General features: G+C 39.7%; 1 protein-coding gene across 2 annotated transcripts in view; it reads left to right on the top strand.

The window, feature by feature from the left end:
- The first annotated feature begins 5071 nt into the window (after positions 1-5071).
- The window catches only part of SCN9A (sodium voltage-gated channel alpha subunit 9), a 165983-nt gene continuing 148524 nt past the window's right edge, over positions 5072-22530 (top strand). Inside the window, exon 1 of one of the 2 annotated variants that reach the window (XM_025994117.2) lies at positions 5072-5305. The gene's annotated coding sequence lies outside the window, so the exon portion shown is untranslated. Of the gene's footprint in view, positions 5306-6201; positions 6324-22530 lie in introns of those variants that run through there. The other variant, XM_025994116.2, reaches the window with a different exon arrangement.

Raw genomic sequence — 22530 nt, 5'->3', positions numbered from 1 at the left:
ATAAAGGAGTTAAACAATGGGAGACCTTTATAGGCAGGGGGGCAGGACAAGGAAAGAAATGATTACTTTGTCTTTCTTTGGGTCTATCAGGTGGATTATCTCACTAGTACAGATAACAAAATTCCAGGTTGACTAGTTTAAGATTATATTTTTTGGAGAGATTGAAACTGCATTTAAGTTAGGTATTAAGGCTTGGTTTACTGACCTGGGCTTTAGCACAAGTGACTCCATTTTAGGTCTGCTGTCTTTTTTTTTTTTTTTTTTAAACAGTTTCTTCTTTCTCAAATGTTCCATTTCCATCTTTGCTTTAACAATTACTAGTTAACAAAGTTAACAAAGTTAACGAGTAGACAGAACTCAGTTACTACCACATCTTAGACTATACAGTCAAATTAGTCAATACTCTACTTCTGACAGCAGTCAAAATAACTACAAAAATGATGCCTATATTTCCAAACTATATTTCATGTCACATAAGGGAAGTTTCAATTCAGCAAATATACTGAAATTAATACATTTAAATAGCTATTATCCCACTTAAAGTAGCAGCTTGGGAAGTTACATTTTGATTTCACTAGCACTATTGCTGAAATATTTCTGAATTTCTCTTTGGAACTATCTTCAGGATCTGTTTCATATATCCTTAATGGAAGAAAATTTCTGATCCTTGAGGGTGAACTTAATAAATATAAAGTTTTATTTATAAACTAAATATGTTAGGTAAATATATTATATGTTAGGTAAATATAATAAAATGCTTATCCAAAGCTAAGGATGATCCCAGCTCCCTACAAATTATTATAACTGCAAAGCAATTATTGTATTAATGTTTTATTGTTTTAAATAATAATGACATATTTATTTATATAGGCAAATTAAAGTCTAGAATGAGAGTAGTCAACTTGTTTAAAAAGGTTGCACATGAAGTTTTGTGATTTAGGGCTCATGAATTTCCTATTTTGCATATATATATATATATATATATATATATACATTCTCTGCTTTTGCGAATTGCATTTATATAGAGTGGATTTTCATTTCTGGTACCGTATCTTTCATATATAGAAGTTCCAATTTGCTGTTTTAATATCTTCTATTTCTCTCTTCATGATGTTCAGATTTTTCTCTAGGGTCTTGAGCATGTAGAGCACACTTATAATATGGAACCTAATGTCATCAACTGTTAATTCTATCATCTTTGCTGTTTCTGGCTCAGTTCCTGTTGATTGACTTTTCTGCTGACTATGGCTCATATTTTCCTGCTTCTTTGCATGCCTGGTAAGCTTTTAAATCAGATGCTAGTCAGTGTTAATTTTATATCATTAAATACTTTAGAAAGTGTTGGACTTTATTCTGGCTAGAATTTAAGCAAGTTGAAATCAATTGGGTCCTTTTAAGTATTGCTTTAAAGCTTTGTTATTGTAAATCCAAAGCAACTTTAATTCAAAACTAATATAGCCTCATTACTAAGAAAATACCCTTCTAAGTAAGGACTCTGCAATATCTCATGTGATGATGAAATTTTTCTACTTTGGCTGGGGGAAATGCAAATTATTTCTAGCTGTGTGATATCCAGGGATTTTGTGACCTACAGTTTTCCATTAATTCTTTCCCTGGCCTTAGGTATTTGGGTTCTCACACCACCATATGTCAGTATCCACCAAAAACCTGAGGGTACTCCTCTGCAGATCTCTGTATAGGTTTCTTCTCTATGGTACTCTGTCCTACAAATCTGAGATGCTTCAGCCTCTCAAACTCCAGTTTCCACCTTCTCAATTCAAGGACATTGCAGGGCTCTTTTCCTATTTCCCCCTTCCTGTGCTACAGTCTGTAAACGAATCTCATGTAGTAACTTGGGACCATCATAGGACTCACCTTGTTTACGTCCTTTCTGTCAGTGATCAAAGTCTTCTGTATCATGTTGCCTAATGTCTACACACAAATATTTCATATATTGGCTAACCTCGTCTAGTCTAAGGCTTCTGCAAGAAAAGAACTTTGAGAATAGTAGTTTTGATTAAATGAAATTCCATAGAAAGCATCTGATCAGCAAAAGCATTGTTCTAGTAGAGGACTCATTGGTGGGCTGTTTGACTTAGTGGGAATTCATCATGAATAATTGATCAATCACTACACTACTAAGCATCTACTACATGCAAGATAAAACATGTTTATTTTTCTTCACATGAGTTTACTACCACAAAAACTCCCACCATGTCAAATTAGAAGAGCGAATATTCTAATGCTGATATATTTAGGAAACCTCTTTTCGTTGTTTCATTCTGCATAATTTGTCCATCTTTTTATTATTCCAAACTGTGACTAATAATCTTCCTTATGTATTGCACTGTTTTAATTGTAGTTCTATTTCTTTTTAATCCTACTTTGAAACCCAACTTTTGAAACCTGCTTTTTAGCTATGTATATACAAAAAAATTTGTAGCTTGGTTCTTTCATTTTCACAACAGCATAATTGTTTTTACTCAAGTTAGAATACTGCCACGTAGCAGATATTAGACAATAAATACAGATTTATAATCCTGTTTAATGAGAAAAAAACAAACTGCGGGTACTGTACTGTTTAATTTACTGCCTTCATAGTACTATCTATTTCTGTCTCCTCCAGAAAATTTGAAGAAGTTCTAAAAATTGGAGAAGCAATGTGGACAAGGAAGTGCGGCTTTCCATGGTTCCATTTATTTTATTTATAAAAAAATAAATTTTTTATTCCTGTTCTGGTTTTGGAATATTGGTTAATTTCAATATGTAAACATCTCTACCTTTTGTGCCCAAATTATAGAACATCCATTTGTGAATAGCCTAAGGGATTTATTGGTTGTTGGCTGGTTCAACCAGATTATCTTTTCTGCCTTCCATAATTCAGGTCTAACATTTAACCTTCTCAATGGCACAGGTGACACCATCACTTAATGCTTGATGAACTCTTAGGTATGTTGACTATAATATTTAATAAGAGTTTCAGTTCTTTTCTGGATTTAAACAGAGACAAAAATCTCTGCCAAAAAAGTGATTAAAAACAGAGACAGCATAGACTGAAAGCAACAGATCACAAAATGCTTTGGAGACTAAAAATGAATCGTAAAACAGTTTTGGGGTAAATGGTTGAAAGATAAAAGAGAATTGAGAAGATAATTAATAATATACACTAGGCTTTGCCAAGGAGCTCATAGGCAAATCCTTCCAGGGATCCTTCAGACAGACCAAGGAAGTTTTATTTTTGAAGATCCCTAACCAGAGTGTAAGTATATCATGTATAATATGTACCTGTGACTGAACTCTTGGAGTAGAACATGTATTACTAACACTAGACACCAAAACCAAAAGAGATAATGTGAAAAAGAAATTCATTTTTTATTTACAGGTATAACAAATCATGCATTGATAACAAAGAGGCAGCAATGTGATTGCTTTATGGTAGCCTAGTATAATTGATATGATTGCTTCATGTTAGCCTAATGTATATGCTAATGAATGAATCATAAAATTTTTGTGGCATGCATTATTACAGTCATATTCATAATACAGCATTGCAAATATTAACATTCAATACTGCTAGGCTATGTGGTTCATCTGCAAATTTTTTCAAATTGTTGCAAATCTCAAAAATATTTTCCAATATCTATATTGAGAGAAATTTGCATATTAAGTACACTTCAAATCTGTGTTGGTCAAAGATCAACTGTGTGTGTGTATATATATATATATATATATATATACTCATTGACAAAGAAGCATGGTGTAGGTTATTCATTATTTTCTTAGTGGCAGAGGAAAAGGGATACCAAATCTCTTTCCTAACACACTGATGCAATGTACTTTTTTTCTCCACTAGTAAAAACTGCTACACTTCATTATACCAATGGGTTACCCAGCCCAATATTCCATTACTATCCCAAGTGCTGTTTTCTGGGTGGTGCTATATGACAACCAACCAAAGGTGCCTAACTGTCTTATAATTATTCTGAATATTATATGGATTATTTCCTGATGGAAATGAGATCAAATGTCAGGGAGCTTTAAGACAAAGGGTTGATTGAGCTCATTGTACTTCACTGTGACTGCACTGGACAATTTAGTTGAGGAGGGACTTGAAGGTGTCAAAAAAGAGAAAGCAGCATTGATTAAGTGTAATAAAAAAAAAAAAAAGGCTCTCACTCTTAGTACAGTTGAACTCTTCTATGTCTGCGACCAATCAAGGAAGAGAAGATGAAGTGGCTGTGATGTAGCATTAAGAATTATCTCAAGTGACCAAGTTCACCCTTCAGTGGAGAGCCTGTGACACAGAAAGCTTCCTTTCTTCAAGGGCCCATCTTGCAAGTCAGGAATCTAAGGTCAGCGCCCCAGGGCAAACTTCAGAATCTCAGTAGGCAGCTGGGATTGGTCAACCCTGGGATTTAAAATCCTGTGTATTGACCACTAACTGTTTCCACAGCAAGAAGGTGTGGAAGCAAACTACAGGTGCAGATGCCACCACTTACATTTGTACTATACTGTACACTACACAGTGATTTGCCCTCTTTTTAAGGCCTGAATCCAGAAATCCAACATAATCCTTTGATCTTTCCTTCTGGTGGAAATTTCTCTTTGAAAAAATAATCCTGTTTTCATTACTGTTTCTCCCAGCAGGCTGTTGTAGAAAATATACATACATACCCACACACATACCACAAAAAAATTTATGAAGATTCATTTTCACGCTCATTCGTACCCAGCTCTAAACTTGGAACCTATACGACCGACGATGGATCCAGACGCGCGGGTCCAGGTCTGCGAAAGCAGCCTCTACCCTACGTTGGTCCCTCTCCACCCACGGCCGCCTCTGACTCCTCGTACACCCTGGAAAGGAAACGGGGGTTTCTGCCTGCTGTAGAGACCCGGCAACCAGATCGATCTGGGAAGGAAGGGAGGGAGGGAGGGAGGATGGAAGGATGGAAGGATGGAAGGATGGAAGGAAGGAAGGAAGGAAGGAGGAGGGGAGGGGAGCGAGGGGGAGGGAGGGGGAGGGGAGGGGAGGGGAGGAGGGGGAGGGGAGGGGAGGAGGGGGAGGGGAGGGGAGGGAGGGAAGGAAGTAAAGAAAAAGGTCGCAGCCTAGAGACAGGTCTTGGCGGCACCTCTCCGGTCTCCTTGGGCAAAGCCTCGGAGAAGGAACCGATCCGCAGCCCGAATCCTCAGGGCCCCGCAGCCCCGGCCCGGCCTGAGCCCTTGGTCCTCAGCTCCTGGGTCTGGAGCCCTCCTCCCGCTTCCCACCAAACCGCACGCAGCGACTTCTCGGAAACGTTAGCAGGTGGTGCCGGGCAGGAAGGGAGCGCGGGGGGCGGGGTGAGGCCAGGGAAGAGCCCTGGAGGCTGCAGGACGGGGACACACACACGCACACTCACACGGGCGCGCCCCCTCCCCCCGGCGGGGTAGCGGTGGGCGCGAGGCCTGGACAGCGCGGGTGGAGGCCGGGCGGCGCGGGCGGGGAGCGCGCAGAGGAGGCGCGGCGGGGAAGCCGAGGCGCGGGGGCGGGGCTGGGGCCGAGGAGGGGGCGGGGCCGGCTGAGGAGGGGCGGGGCCGGAGGCGGGGCCGACGAGCTCGCGGAGGGGGTGCGGCCGGGAAGCCGAGGCGCGGGGGCGGGGCCGGGGCCGAGGAGGGGGCGGGGCGGGGCCGGAGGCGGGGCCAACGAGCTCGCGGAGGGGGTGCGGCCGGGAAGCCGAGGCCCGGGGGCGGGGCCGGGGCCGAGGAGGGGGCGGAGGGGGTGCGGCCGGGGAAGCCGCGGCACCGAGGCCCGAGGCGGGGCAGGGGGCGGGGCCGGGATCCGGGGGGCGGGGCCGGGGCCGTAGAGGGGGCGGGGCCGGGGCCGTGGAGGGGGCGGGGGCGGGGCCGTGGAGGGGCGGGGGCGGGGCCGAGGAGCTCGCGGAGGGGGTGCGGCCGGGGAAGCTGCGGCGCTGAGGCCCGAGGCGGGGCAGGGGCCGGGGGCGGGGCAGGGGCCGGGGCCGGGGGCGGGGCCGGGGGCGGGGCCGGGGCGGCACTGGGCGCGCCCGGGCCGGAGGGGCTGGGTGTCGGCGGGGCCTCGCCTGCGCGCCCGCGGCGGCCGAGCGCTGTCCGTCCAGGTCCGCCCTCCCGGAGGCTGAAGCCGGGCCGGGCCGGGGACCAGCGGCTGGTGGCGGAGGCGCCCGCCGAGCAGCAGGAGCCAAAGGAAAGAGGGTGGAGGAGCGGCGAGGGCGCGCGGGCGAGGAGAGGCCGGGGCCCCCGGGAGCGCGCCCCGTCGCGGGCGGCACCGCTGTGCGCTGGGTGGGCGCCGTCGGCCGGCCAGGGTGCAAGTAAGTGCGTTCCCCGGGGCTCCCTGGGGCGGCCCGGGGAGCCCGAAGCCCTCCGCGTCGCGCCGGCGCTCCCTCGGCCGCCACACCCACCTGTGCCCGCTCTCCCGTCCCTCGGTGTGTTACGCCGCCTGCAAAGTGGAGGCGAGAAGCTGCGGGGACCAGGTCCAGGCCGCTGGAGGAGGAGCCGGGAGGCCGCGGGGTCGCTGCGGGGCCGGTCCTCGGCGGGTCCTGCCGCGCGGCTCCGCTTGGCGGAAGGGAGAGGCGGTCTCCGCGGTGGCTGCGCGCCGTCGCTCTGCCTGTGCCGGCAGAATGGTGGGGTGGGCTTCAGTTCCAAGGGGCAGGTCGTATATTTGCGAGAAAAAAAGCAAAAAAGCAAAAAGGCAGCCCGCGCCAGGTGGCGTCTGCGGAGCTGAGCGTGCAGCCCGGCCGCGGACCCACCTGCCGGCGGCGAGCGCGCCGCACCCCCCGCCGCCCCGCACCCTCCGCCGCCCCGCACCCTCCGGGGCCCCGCACCCTCCGGGGCTCTGCACCCCCCGCGGCCCCACGGCCCCCGCCGTCCCGCACCCTCCGCCGCCCCGCACCCCCCGCCGCCCCGCACCCCCCGCGGCCCCGCACCCCCCCCCGCGGCCCCGCACCCTCCGGGGCTCCGCACCCCCCGCGGCCCCGCACCCCCCGCCGCCCCGCACCCCCCGCCGCCCCGCACCCCCCGCCGCCCTGCACCCCCCGCGGCCCCGCACCCCCCGCGGCCCCGCACCCTCCGGGGCTCCGCATCCCCCGCGGCCCCGCACCCCCCCCCCCCGCGGCCCCGCACCCTCCGGGGCTCCGCACCCCCCGCGGCCCCGCACCCCCCCCCCCCCGCGGCCCCGCACCCTCCGGGCACCGCACCCCCCCGCCGCCCCGCACCCTCCGCCGCCCCGCACCCTCCGGGGCTCCGCACCCTCCGCCGCCCCGGGCTCCGCACACCGGTTCTGCTTTTGTGTTTTGTTTTGATTTTTTTTCCCCAAACGAATAAGCATTTTACAGTGATACTCAGAAAAGATTCAGAGCCCTTTTAACTTGTTTTCGGTCTCGACTGAAAGTGTCATTTACTTTCAATGGGGAAAAAAATAGGTATTTTTGTTACTTAAAGACAAAAGATCAAAACAAGATGACCACACTGAAAACTTCGATGCCAACTTTTGTGATTCTAGCTAACATTTTACTCGTTCTTTTAGTGTTTCTTTTTTCAATGATAGTTGCAGCCTCCCCAGTAATTTTTATCTTCTATGACGCTAAGAATCTTTTTTTTTTTTTTTTTTTTTAATCTGAAAAGCGTAGGGGGAGTTTTTATAAAAGCTAACTGCAGTAAGGTAAAGACCAGGTCAGCACAGGCTTTTCAAAGAACGGTGGATTTTCAGTTTCTGGGTGCCAATGTTGGGAGGTTCGTTTCTTTTCAGAAATACAATTCATGTTCTTTTCTATTTCTCCTCCTTCCCTGTGGACAGGAGAAAGACTTTTTCTTTCTTTCTTTCCTTTGAGAATTTAAAATACATTTCCCTGATTTTTGCTTTAACACCCAAAACCTAACTATGACACTTAAACCTAACATTATAACCTAACATTTAAAACCTAACTATGTATAATCTGCAAACCAGATCCAATTATTAAATAGCCCGTTTTATTGAAAAGTCCTGAAATTCTTTTTCCATGTTTTAAAATAATGAAACTAGATTTCAGGCTCTTAGAAACTATGATAAATAGGATTAAAGAATTTTTATTTGATTATTTAAAAGCTGATCTTATCTGATCCATACGTATGGAGTTATCACAACTCTTAGAAGAGCTTCCTCACAAAATACTAGACAAAATAGGACATTTGATGTGTTGGAGAGCGTGCCTTCTATGTAGGCAGTGGGTAATAGTTTTGCTTAAGAGAAGTTTTCGCATTTTGCATGGCTTTACAATACCTGTCTATTGGAGGTTCACTTTTGGAAGAGAACCGTTGTGCAATCATGGGACAGACACAGTGACGTGTTTTTACAGAGGCTCAGTAGACAATGTGGCATGATTCCTATGGTTTAGGGCAGGGCCAGCTGGGTACCTTGACGAGTACAGAGGAAAGATGAGTCAGGTCTGGCTCTCTGCCAACAGCATCCTTATGCCTCTTGGTGTCCCCTAGGAGTGGGAAACAATCATGGGAGCCCGCCAGTGGTAGTGCTTCTGTGTTTTTGCTACTTGTTGCTGAGGTGAGCTTTGTCAGCAAAGAAAAAGTAAGAAATTCAGAGGTGGCATCAGTGAGTCACTCTATTCAATATGACCAAACCACTCTCTTTGTGGCAAGGAAAAAAAAAAAAAAAAAAAAGAATGGCATTTTGCATGAATAATAGTGACATTTATCTAATTTATCTAAACATTTATCTAATTTCTATTCCTACTAGATATATGAAAGAATGGGATATGCTGGAAGGATTTATTTGGTATTTTTCTAATCCAAGGCATGACCTTGCTGAGGAGCTTAAAGTTTATTAATGTAAATGGGTCATTCTAAATATCATAGTGGTATGATGATGATTTTCCCTCAAACTGTTAACATCTGAATAAATGGCTTAACCTCCAAAAGTTGATTGCTTTCTCCCTTCCTCAAGACCACATTTCATCTATAGCTAGTCCAGATGTAGATCTATCAGTTTCTCTTCCAAACATCTCTATTCAATTGTACTTCTCATATATATATATCTCTCTTTTGCCTTATTCTCTATATCTACTATGCCAGTAAATTAGTTCAAACCACCATCATATTTACCTGGATTTCTGCTACATGCATCATATTAGTCTCTCTACTTCCATAGTTTCCTTCCCTGCGATTCACCCTTCATACAAAGCATACTATCATGCCTCTCCTTAAAAACATTCATTAGCTAACTGCATAGAAGGGGAAAAAAAAAAAAAGGAATCAATGCAGAAACATAGAAACCAATCAACAGCACATTCCTTCTGTTAGCATATAGCTCACTCTAATCTGGTCCTTCATTATGACTTCACTGGAGTGTATCCCCCTCATTTATATGTGACTAGAGTCACACTGGTCTTTTAGTACTTGGAACACGGAATAATTTCACCCCCTGAGGCTGTTTTAAATGCTGTTGCCAGTGCCTGGACTCCTCCTTTCACTCTTTGAATGGTTAGCTCCTTCTCAAACTTTATTTTTCAAAAAAGATTTTATTTATTTATTCATGAGAGACACAGAGAGACAGGCAGAGATTCAGGCAGAGGAAGAAGCAGGCTCCCTGAAGGGAGCCTGATGGGGGACTCTGTACCAGGACCCTGGGAACACGACCTGAGCCAAAGGCTTAACCACTGAGCCACTCATGTGCCTCACCTTCTCAAACTTTAAATCTCAACTCAAAAGTCTCTTCCTCAGGTGATCAAGAATGAAAGTAGATTGTCATCTGTTTTGTTTTTTAAAAAAAGGATTTTATTTATTTATTCATAAGCGATACAGAAAGAGAGGCAGAGACACAGGCAGAGGGAGAAACAAACTGCTTGCAAGGAGCCCACTGTGGGACTCGATCCTAGATCCTGGATCCTGGGATGATGGCCTGAGCTCAAGGCAGATGCTCAACCAATGAGCCACCCAGGCGTCCCAGGTTGTCTTCTGTTAGTCTCTGTCTTGGTACTCTTTGTTTCCTTCTTGGTGCTTATTATAGCATGCTCATATTTTGTGGATTTGAAATCTGAATGCTCCAAAAAGGAAGAGAGACCGAGTCTTGATTGTTGGCCCAGTGTCCAGAATAGTACCTGGCATGAAGTGGTGTGAGGTTCCTAAATATTTATGTGAATAATAGAGTACAAGGATATGTCTTATTTCACCGTAACACACGTCAGCCCAGTCAATTTATGCATTTTATGATTCAATTTCTTTTTTATTTGTTGAGCATCTGGTGCATTTACAACCCTGTACTATGATTCTGAGGAAGTGAAATATTCTGAGATGTATCCCCATCTTTCAGCAGGCTAGGCAATGATGTGTTCAGAGGTAAGTAGACTATAGCATATATTTTGGAAACCAGTGACCACAACTGGATTAAAATATATCCTGAAGGAAAATTGGAGCGTGTAAGCCAATATGACTCTTGTATGAGTGACTTCTGACACGCACAATGACCTTATTAGATTTAGTTATGTATCTTTTGCCAAGAATTTGAGGGTCTCTCAGTAATTACTAAATTTAAAATATTGTTTTGTAATAAAAATGGATATTTGAATGAGTTCAGTTGATGGCAGTATGGTCGATTGAGGCTGAGGCCATAGAGCCTGAGCCAACATGATCCATGTTGGTGTTTATGCCAGGTTCAAGGGGCAGATTATCTCATAAACCCCAAGTGTCTGCTCAGGAAGGTTCTGAAAGACAGTATGGGCTCATCTGTGAAGATCTATCACTATTACTGGGTGTGGAGGAAATGGGGCTTTAAAATTCATGCTGGTTAATGATAATGGCATATTTGTACTAGAATTTATACAAATATACACACTTTGTGTAGTGATAAATCCACCCATTATTTTTTTGAGTCTGTATTTAGAGATATTAAACATTCTTGGTATTAACATATGATTGAAAAATCTAGCTTTCAATTAGGCAAAAAGCTTTGATTTTTGTTTTTTATCTAGCAAGTGATCAGCCACATTGTTTTTTTATTGTAAAGAATTTGGCAATCTTATTTCTGGGAGGACTAAACTATTTCATGAATTGTCACCAGGGATTTTGTAAATTTGCTACTAAGGTGGCACATTGTGGTTGTAATGTGTTGGAGTGCCTCTGTGTACTAATTGAAGACGGCCCTCTGTTTTACATGTCGAAATTAGCTAATGTTTTTTCTTACTCAGAGGTATTATAGCTTTCTTCAGAAATATTTACATTAGAATAGCACTTAAGATGGCACTGTCATTATAAAATGAGTATTATAAGGTTGTATAAAAATAATTTTCACTTGAGGATTCATGGAAGAGCATCCACAGAATGTGGGTAGACTACTTTTGTAGAATGTGAGAAAACGGTTTTGGTGTCTTGCCATCCTGCAAAACAAAATTTCTTCACTGAGGGTTAAACTGGCTCTTCCCCCCACCCCCGCCCCCATAGCTGGAAGGAAATGGCTTTAGGCAACAGGGAAAGCCATCAGCTCTTGGCAGCTGACTGTAGAATAAACTTTGGAGGAACAAAACTCTTCTGGGTGGTAAGGAAAAATGCCAGACCACGATATAGAGGGACAGGAGGTGGGAATGCCTTGAACAGTGCCAATAAATATAATCTGCCACAGACAAATTTGAGTTGACATTGTATATACAGTTGAATTATTTGAGATCTTTTTAGCCACATTGAGAAGAATTCTTTCTTCTCTTGTCTTTAGAATAACAACTGTAGTTTCAGTGAAAACATGCTATTATTGCTTCTTTTATACAGGAAATGGATTACCTTTGGATTTTTAAAGTGATATAATAGGGACCCAAAAATGTCATGTATTACTATTTTTAAAATACCTTATTTTCTTTAATTGTAAATTCATTACTATTCATTTCATGATTTCCTTTTGTTGTGTCAAGTGTTTGAGAGACTGCTGTATTGATTATACAATTTCTTTAAAATGTCTCCTTGGTTTTTTTTTTTTTTTTTTTTTTTTACAAAGCTTTGCCAGAATACAATAAAACTAATTGTAACTATGATGTTCACTTAGAAATTTAGAGGGAGTAAGTACATTTACACTGTCAACCTACCATCAACCTACCATCTCTGCTCTACAGTTTATGTCTTTTTTCTCTTTACATTTCATCTTCTGAACATTTGATATATATGCAGTAAGACAAATTTTGCTCCACTCTTTGGTCAAACTATTATTACAAATAATTGGAAAATTGAGCTTCTAGAGAAGAACTAATAAGATTAGATAGATGCATTAAAACATAAGCACAAAACATTTTCTGTAGAGATTTTTGATGAAATTTCTATGTATTATGTGCGAAACTAGACATCCTGCGTCATCTGATTTCTTTTTTAATAGGGATGATTTTACTAGAGGTAGTAGTATGTAGTGGTATTTGTCAACTGTACTAGTTGCTCATAAACTATGTTTCTTAGAATCTAAGCAATTCTTTTCATCTTTCTGAGAGCCTGTGATTAGAGATTCAAAAAAGAAGTAAATAGTAGATACTAAAATACATACAGAAAAGTAAAATAGGGGAAATATCCTCTTATTTATTGGTTTAACTCCACTAAATGATTATTTTTTTCAAGTCCCATGGACAATGCTTCTTTCAGGGTTTAGAGTAAGGATAGCTTATTAACTGTATGTACATTTTGAATAAGATACATAGAATATTTTATTGAAAAATTATGCCTTCCTTTGCTTTCTCTAGATAATGATATAAAGTTAGCATTCCATATAGATAAATATTATGGGACTAATCTTTATAGATGATTCATTCACGGAATAAAATATCACAAAGTATAAGTAATGATTTGTCCCCCTTAACATAATATATATTCTTGTTACCCTGGAAAAACTTCGCTCATGGTAATTCATATAGGGAGAAGAGAAATAGCATCCTCAAGTGGGAACAAGGTTCTTACAATCTCATGAGATCATGTAGTAGACTTTCAGGAATTAATGTTTATAGGATCGATATGCAGAGACATTCTTAAAAATTCATATTACATCCTTACTGTATTTTTCAATATTTATAAAATATTTTTATAAAGGGTTAAAAACATAGAGGGATAAATTTGTATTCATATAAGTGTAGTTACAGTGTGTTTTTCTAGATATTTCTGTTGCTCAACATGTGGTCTTAGCCAAATGTTTTTTCTCAAATGCAACTTCATTATTTGTAAAATTGAAAGTGTCCACTTCTGAGGTTTCTATACAAATTAGAATGTGTGTGTATATATATATATATGTATGTATGTACATATATATATATATATACACAAAATATTTATTTATTCATGAGAGACACAGAGAGAGAGAGAGGCAGAGACACAGGCAGACAGAGAAGCAGGCTCCATGCAGGGAGCCCGATGTGGGACTAGACCCCGGGACCCCAGGATCACGTCCTGAGCCAAAGGCAGATGCTCAACTGCTGAGCCACCCAGGCGTCCCAGAATATATATATTCAAAAAAGCAATTCCAGTGTCTTGCACATGATAAGGAGGTTTTCAATAATGGTAGATAGATATTTGGTAACTTAGTATATTATAATCAAAATGTGTTCTATTTGAATATAAATGGTACAGCATTTAAAGTTCACTCTTGTTACATTTACTTTGAATCCTATTTTAAAAGTTCTAATTATACATCTCTAATATAGGATCATTCCATTTTGAATTCTCTGTTGGTAAAGTTGTCAGTTATAAGCTATTACAAATAGTTTATGTGAAGTACCTAAAACCTTATATAAGTAGGAAAAATGAAAGCAGAGTCTAAAATTCAAGACTTTGTTAACTATCCAGTTATGTTTTCTTTCTGTTTTTGAACCTGATCCCTCAGAATTTTTCATTAGTAGGGAGGAGTTCAGTGGAGGGGACCTGCCAGATATCCTAATTATACATCATAAAACTACCTACTTTGATAGGAACTTTTTTTAAAGATCATATCATGAAATTTCTCACTTATGTGTGAAATCAAACTTACTCTAGTACTTCAGTCATCAGGAATGTAACTCTAAATTTTTTTTTAACTCTAAATTTTTAAATCAGCAAATAAGATGTCTGAGCTTGAAGGAAACATTTGCCAATATAGCCATTTGCTTACTTTCTTTCAGTAGTAATCATTAACAAAAACCGGAATCTCGTAAAGGAAATTATCATATTAAGGGTAATAATTGAATTGGTTTTATTTATTGTTTTCTTTAGCAATCTGTGATTCTTCCTCAGTTACAAAGAATAATAGACTTTGCACTTTAAGAGGTAGATCATGGCAACAGTTCATAGACAGAAAATGAATATATGAACAGGTACACTGCCATTAAGAGAAATACGGGTAGCAGCATCATTTACATACTGTTAAGATTACTGATTATACCATTAATTTAATAGCCTCAAATACGGAGCTCTCATTTTTGCGAAGCGGTTCATTAAGAGTCCTTCAAATGCTCCTTTTAAATCCCTACGACCACCATGTGAGGTGAGAACACTCAGGCTCAGAAGTTTGCTAAATTTCCCAAAGATTTGCAGTGATCACTAAACTGAGTAATGTGCATTCTTTTTAGAGGCAACAAAATTGTATGTGTCCTATGAATGTGGTTGTACGTATTCCACCCAAATATACCTAGGAGTTATGTTAACAAGGATGAAAATCTTTTCAATCCACAATGGAGCTACAATAATCTAATTTGCAATTAAAGCAAACTGTGTAATTACAACACTAGAGAATAAGACAGATTCTTATTCAGTGTTCATTTTGAATACTGATTTTTGGGTAGTGTATTTGTATTAAACAGAAGCTGAGATTTAGATGGAAGTTTGAGGACATTATGATATTATGAAATGCACCCATAAGTTTAAAGTGTTTTTGAGGTTGTTTTTAAAGTTGCGTGGCTTTGCTTTCCTGGTCAAAGGATATCATTGTAATACTCTGCGTTGGCCACGATGAGAATGTTTTGCTTCTTTTATTTTGGGGAAACTAATGAACTTTCGCAATATGAGCAAGAGTTTGAAAGAAAAAGTAGTGCCATTAAAAAGGATAGGAGTATGAAACGTCTAGACAAAGTTCATTCAGCCTCAAATTTGAATAATTAAATGGAGAAGAAAGAAGAAATGAAGCCACATACAAGATCCTGGGTGTTAGGGGATGGAGAAGTAGAGAAAAGCAAAGTGACCTTGTAAAGTGTCAGGAAAGAAGACGACAATGTTCATCTGAAGTTCTTATGTCCTAGAAATTGAGAATATAAACCTTTCTAATTAGAAGAGTACAAATATTTTGAGTACCCCAAATTGATACACTCAAATGTTATCTTAATCATTGTACTTATTGTCACAAAGAGACAATGATTTATGTCAGTTAAAGTGTTTAACATTAATGATTCAAGGTGTTTGCTCTTAAAGATTTTAAAATATTTTTGGAAAATTAATTTATTTTGCATTATATTTATAATTTTATAATGCAAATGATCTTTAAGTATCAAGTGTCTACTTAGATGCTGTACTTTGAGTGGGGTATGTAAACATGACGGTTGGAACCTTGAATTCTACGGTATAGCTGAGTTCTAATGGTTGTTGACTGGCAGCTTGTCCAGTAGACTGTTGAGGCTTTAAGGGTAGAGACCATAGCTTTTTCACATCGGCATCTCTGCGTGGTGCCTTATATGCAGCCATTCTCAATACAGATTTGCTGAAGCAATGAATCATGTTTATTACACAAGTATATATTTAACTCATTAAAAATAGCTCCTTTTCACTGAAACTTACTTTCCAAGTATGTGGGAGAAATAGGTTAGGAGGAATTTAGTAATTTAGACTTCTCATACCTAGCGTTTTTATCATTACTAGGTCATGAAACAATCATATTTCTTTTAAAAAGTTAAAACTGAAACTTCCAACTGATTTGTCTTGAGCTGGTGATCAGTCAGTCATTCAGCCATATCTGGTTGGCCTCCAAAATGTGTAGGTCAGGAGTTGGCATCCAAATTGGTGTCATGCCATTGAGGTTTGTGGGGAGGGAGAGCCTGGCAGAGATCCTAAGGGTAGCGGTAAAGGGAGGCTGAGTGGCTCTGGGTCAGCTCTTAAAACTCACCACCACTGCTCTCAGCATTTTGTTCTGCAGTTGAACAGAAATTCCTTCTTTCCTTCCTTCTTCCTTTATTCACTCTCTTCTCTCAGCAGATATTTATTGAGTGGCTACTCAGGCCCTGTTGCAGACAGTGTAGATAGAGCAGTGAACAAAACATGGAGGATTCACACTAATTTTGAGACATAATGAGCAAATACACAGAAACCACTATCTGTATGCTGTGGAGAAACATGGAGCTGGACAGAGAGATCTGAGGGAAGGAGGCGTTAGTTAATAAGGATGGTTAGAAAAGCCTTTTAGAGGTGGTCTTAGAGCTGAGACCTGAAGGAGGTGGGGAAATGTGGATGCCCGAAGCAACAGGAAGATCATTGCATTCACAAGGAGCTGCAGTTGCACCAGCCTGAAGGCATCTTTGATGTGTTCATGGAAAAGCAAAGACCATCAGGGTGGCTGAAGTGCAGAGAGCAAAGTAGAAAGTGGTAGAAGATGGCGCCTTTTCTTAATTTGAGAGGGGTTACTAAGTCTGCCTAGAGGTCTGTATAAGAGCACATGCTTTGGTGACCAGCATACGACAAACTGCAGGGAGCTGAATTGTGCCCTTTTTTTTTTTTTTTAACTGGATCTCATTCTGAATATAGGCACTGCACGATCCAAATAAATATTTGGGAAACTCCTAATTTCCATATAATATTAATCTTTTTTGTGATTTATGTGTAAATGTCTTATATTCTCTTCCTATCTGCAATGAAGTAGATTCTTAGCAGCCCTCACTACCATTTGAGGAAGAAAGGGCTCACATAACAGAGATTATAATTGAGAGTATTTTTAAATGTTTAAGTTCAGAAAAAAGTAAATGTTTAAATTCAGGAAACTCAAACATGGTGAGAGTACAGTAATATTTTGCATATTTTGATTGATTTTTGTATCTCTTGTACAGTTAATTACTTATGAAATAGTGGAACTGCATGGATAGAAAGGAGTACTGCCTAGCAAAATAGATACCAGGGAACACACCTGTATCCTGTAAAGCTTGACCCCCTGCTAACTGTTATGACTTTAGTATTCTACTGACTCTCTCTTCCTTACAGTTTCCAGCAAGTTCTTGTGAAATTAAAAAAAAAATTAATTTTGGTGCAATATTTATAACATAAAATTTGCCACTTTAGCTATTATTAAGTATACAATTCAGGGGCATTAAGTACATCCACATTGTTGTGCAGCCATCACCACCATCCATCTCCAGAACTTTTTCATCATTCTACACTTAAACTCTGTACCCATTAAACAATAACACATTACCTTGCTACATCTACCCCTTTCCCTGGTAATCACCACCATTCTACTCTCTTTACCCAAGAATTCTATTATTCTGGATACCTCCTATAAATGGAATCATATAATATATGTCCTTTTGTGTGTGGCTTATTTCACCTCGCATAATATTTTTAAGGTTCACAGATGTTGTAGCATATGTCAAAATGTCTTTCCTTAAAACAAAAAAAGAATTTCCTTCCTTTTAAAGGCTGCCTAGTACTTCCTTGTGTGTATATCACATTTTGTTTACTCATTCATCAGTTGATGAATGTTTGGGTTGCTTTTAATTTTTGGTTATTGTGAATAATAATATCGTGAGCATTGGTGGGCAAATATCTGATTGCATCCCTGCTTTAAATGTTTTGGTTATATACCCACAAGTGAAATTGCTGGAGCACATGATAATTCTGTGTTTAATTTTTTTGAAGAACTATCATACCATTTTCCATATCAGCTGCACTACTTTACATTCCCACCAGCAATGCACAAGGGTTTCAATTTCTCCACACTCTTGCTAACATTTATTTTTTTTCTTTTTTTACAAAATAACCATTCTATTGGGTGTCAAGTGGTATCTCATTGTGGTTTTATTTACTTTTCTGGAATGATTAGTGAAGTTGAATATCTTTTCATATGCTTATTGACCATTTGTACATCTTCCTTGAAGAAATGTCTGTTGAAGTTCTTTGCCCATTTTGTAATATTGCTTGTTTTTGTTGTTAAGTTTTAGGAATCCTATGTATATTTGGATATTATTTTTTTTATCAGATATGTGATTTGAAAATATTTTATCCATTCTCTGGGCTGCCTTTTCACTCTCTGACAGTATCCTTTGACATACGAGTTTTCAATTTTGATGAAATCCAATGTATCTGTTTTGTTCTTTTGTTGTCTGTACTTTTGGTGCCATATCCAAGAAAACATTGCCAAATCCAATGTTTTAAAGATTTTCTCTTATGTTTTCTTATTATAGTTTTATAGCTTTAGCTCTTACATTTAGGTCTGTGATCCATTGAATCCATTTTTTTTTCAATTCCTGTAGACATAGAGTCTAAGAGTCTCCAACTTCCCTTCATCCTTCTGTTGTGTGTGTTTTTTTTTTTTTAAGATTTATTTATTTAAGAGAGAGAGAGAGAGCAAGTACTTGCAGGTGCACAAATGCATAGGGGAGGGGCAAAGAGGGTCCCAAGCCGATTCTGCACTGAGTGTAAAGCAAGACTTGGGGCTCCATTCACAACTTTGAGATCATGACCTAAGATCATGACCTAAGATCACAACCTCAGCTGAAAACAAGAGTTGGGAGGCTTAACCCACGGTGCCACCCCTTCCCAAAGGTCTGGATTTTTAGCTCAAATATTCCTTACTCATTCCTTACTTAGAGTTCGGTAAATAAATATTCCTTATCTTATGTAAATATTTACCTTACCTTTTAATAGCCCCCTGGTTTCATTTTTTTCCTTGTATGCTAGGATTAAAGTCCTTGAATTATTGGAAGAATATGCTAACAACTAGGGAGATTCCTGATATGGAAAAAAATGTACTATTCTGCTATCTGTTGGGTTTGTTCATTCTTTTGATCAATCCTGTTATTGAAAACTGTTTGGGTTTGGTCCCTGCCTATATTGTCTAGAAATTCTGATTCCTTGCCAACTAGTTAATAAATTCAGGAACTGTTCGTATTCTAATCCTAAGTATTAGATGTTTTGATTAAGTAGAGCAAGAATTCTGTCTTGCTACAATCAAATCTCCTCCAACTCTAGCACGATATTTTACACCGAGTACTAAGTAATACTTGAGTGAGTAAACAAATGGGCAAATGCATGAAAAAGATTGTCTTGTTTTCTTAAGTGTTTAGTTAATCAATGACTTCTACTTTTTAGAATCTTAGATTCATTTTAACAAGTTTAAAAATATTTCCTCTATTCCTTAATTCTTATAAAAATATTAATTTCTCAATCAATTTTTCTAGAAGTGTTTACAGAAGAGCTTGCTACCGAGAACTGAAGTTTGAAGGTTAGAGTTCGTACCATAAATATTTTTTGTTCCATGAGAAGTCCTTGTGGAGGTTAAATCCCATAGGCAGTACCTTTTCCCCTTGGGTGGCTACCAGCAAATGAAAAATGGTGACTATTTATGGAAACTCAAGGTCACTGAGTATGGTTTATATTGTCATGAAAATATGACATATGAACATCTTTTTGCTTATAAATAGTTCAGTGCATTAATTAGTATAATAAAAGAAGTAAAGCCTGTAAATAAAAATTACCTTTGCCATTGGATTGTTTTAGTTTCTTTTTGCCTCAATACTCACCTTATCTCAGAATCCAAGTCTCCTGATCACATATCTACTAGAATATAAATTTGAGGATGGGTAGGAAATATTTTCTTCAAATTTACTTGTCACTCTGTGGCCACTATCTAATCTGGAATTTTATTCACTATTCTAAGTTTATTGATGTCTGTTATGGAATTCTGAAAATCATGTCTCAAAATGGTGAAAAGTAAGAAATGATATCATACATTTAATTAACCCCCCTAAAAAATAGCCATACCCTTCATCTTTTATCTTTCAAACAATAACAGCAACCATTTTAAACATTATTACATGTATTTCATCACATTCCCAGATTAAGTTCAGGGCTACTAAATTCCTCACCATAATTTTAGCTTCTGGTTCCAAGAGTAGGTGTAGAGAAGTATGAAACGTGGAAGTTCCTCTGATGGTGAACATATTAGTTTGCAAAAGATTTGTTTGTAAGTTTATGTTACTTATCCCATAGAACCTCCTTCCCCTGCTGATAGACATTCTAATGGAATGTCTACAGTAAAAATCTTATAAGTAGATGACTACTTTTCTCAATGATGTCCACAAATATTCCAAAGAATCCCTTGGCATATATACTACTTAACTCACCTGTTCTGATATCACATTAAAGGGCCGTTTGTTATTGAACCATTCCTGGGTTGCCAGGAATATTTCATCAACAGCTGTCACTCTGCTTGGATGTTACCCTCTTAAATGTGTAGCTAGCTTTCTCTTGCTTTGTCAGTTAGTTTCTGGATGAAGAAAATCCTCTGGTCCATGGTAGAATGTTTTTTCTTTTTGTTTCTTAAAATAATGTTTCTTTGTATCTTGCTAGATGTTACCAAGGCCCAGCACTTTTAATGATCACATGATGCTGCTCAGTCCTAAAGAATCATTTCTACTGTTAGATGATTAATCTTTTATGAATTTGCCATATTTCTTATTTTCTTACACTTTCATCTATTTGATTATTTCAATTTTGGTTTCAAATATTACAGCACTCTCAGATGTTTGCATTTAACAAGCCTGATGGTTTTAATCATTTTCATCACCACTTAAAAACAATGCATACATTCTGTTCACACTGCATGGACTAATGAGCCTTATGTTGGTAGAAACGAAATGGCTCTAAGTGATATATATTGCCACCCATTGGTAGAGAGCAGTGTAGTTCGGTTTTGCAATGATCATAATTTTCTTTTACTTAAAATATCCTAAGTTGAAATAAATGTCTTTAAGAAGAATAAGTTCTGGATATGTAATACAAAACGTATCTATTATGAAGTCACCAAACTTATTCTCCATTCTTAAGAACATTAGGTAAGCTAAATCAATTTGTAAGAAAGTTGATAAAAATCACTAATAATAATGGTTAGAATATATTACACACTTAAAGTGTATCAGGAAATGTGCTTAATAATTAAAATGTAGTGTCTCATTTTTTTCCATTAAATGATCTAATAGGATAGTCTTTTTCAGCCCTGTTAATTTATGACGCAGAAACCAAGATTTAGGGATCCCTGGGTGGCGCAGCAGTTTAGCGCCTGCCTTTGGCTCAGGGCGCGATCCTGGAGACCCGGGATCGAATCCCACGTCGGGCTCCCGGTGCATGGAGCCTGCTTCTCCCTCTGCCTGTGTCTCTGCCTCTCTCTCTCTCTGTGACTATCATAAATAAATAAAAATTAAAAAAAAAAGAAACCAAGATTTACAGAGGTTAATTAACTTACCCACAGACACAAGTTAGTAAGTAAAAGAAATGGGATTTGAACCCAGGTTTCTCTCACTCTGGAGCCACAAAATTAACAACTCTGTTATGCTGTCTTCCTATTGTACTGCAGATCTAGATTTTAAATGAAGGCCACAAACATGTTAGGAAAATGAAGTTGCAACATAAGCAGCAAATATTCTCCCCTAAGATTTTAATGAGGTTTTACTTTTACTCACTACTTCATGGTTTATCATTTAAAAATTGCTCTATATATGGGGAGATGATACTGTGGCCAGTATTTAGTTAGCCTAGGCACTGTGGTAGGCACAGAAACTGTTTCTATTCTACCTAATAACCTTGTAAGGTGGATATTTTCTCTGCTTCATTTATGAGGAATTTGCATAATGCCGCAGAGCTACTTGGGTGTCATAATCATGGGGTTCAAACCTAAATCTGCCTGCACCAAAGCTGTTATGCCCTTTCTCCTAAACCATGTTGATGTCTTGGGTCAAGTGCATACATGGCACAGTCAGAGTAGAAATGCATTCTCTATATAACACTTTATAAAAAGGTGTACGACTTCTTCTGCAGCCACACTTTAGTGACCTCGGCAGTTATTTAAGTTTGTGATGATTTGGGCTCTCAGAAATGTGTTAATTCTGGGTTCAAATCTTTTCTGTTAGTCAGAATTAGCTAATATGGGCTAAGAAATATTTTCCTTTTTTCTTCAGACATCATATGTAGATGGAACATGCATTTTTCTATTAACAATTTCAGATATGTCAACTGTCATTGACAATAAACATAATTTCCCCAAAAATAATACACTTCTTGAGTTCTAAACATTAATTTCTTATAAATCTGAGGAAAACTATATTTTGTTAGCTCACAAATAGAGACAATTTCTATCTTAAGGTAGAATTTAAATAATCATTATGTGTGTTGCACAAGACCCAGATCACAATATTTTAATAAATAAATCCCTAACATCCATCTGCTACTCATAATTTAAAATCACATACACATCTTAAGGTTTTTTTGCGTATCAATTGTTCAAAGACTGTAAAATTTCATAAAAAAAATTTTGAGTGATTTTAGGACATGGAATATTGGACTACTCTT

This window comes from Vulpes vulpes, chromosome 3 (assembly GCF_048418805.1).
Source record: "Vulpes vulpes isolate BD-2025 chromosome 3, VulVul3, whole genome shotgun sequence".
NCBI lineage: Eukaryota > Metazoa > Chordata > Mammalia > Carnivora > Canidae > Vulpes > Vulpes vulpes.
Note: the sequence above shows the minus strand (reverse complement) of the source record. Positions and strands in the feature narration are given on the sequence as shown.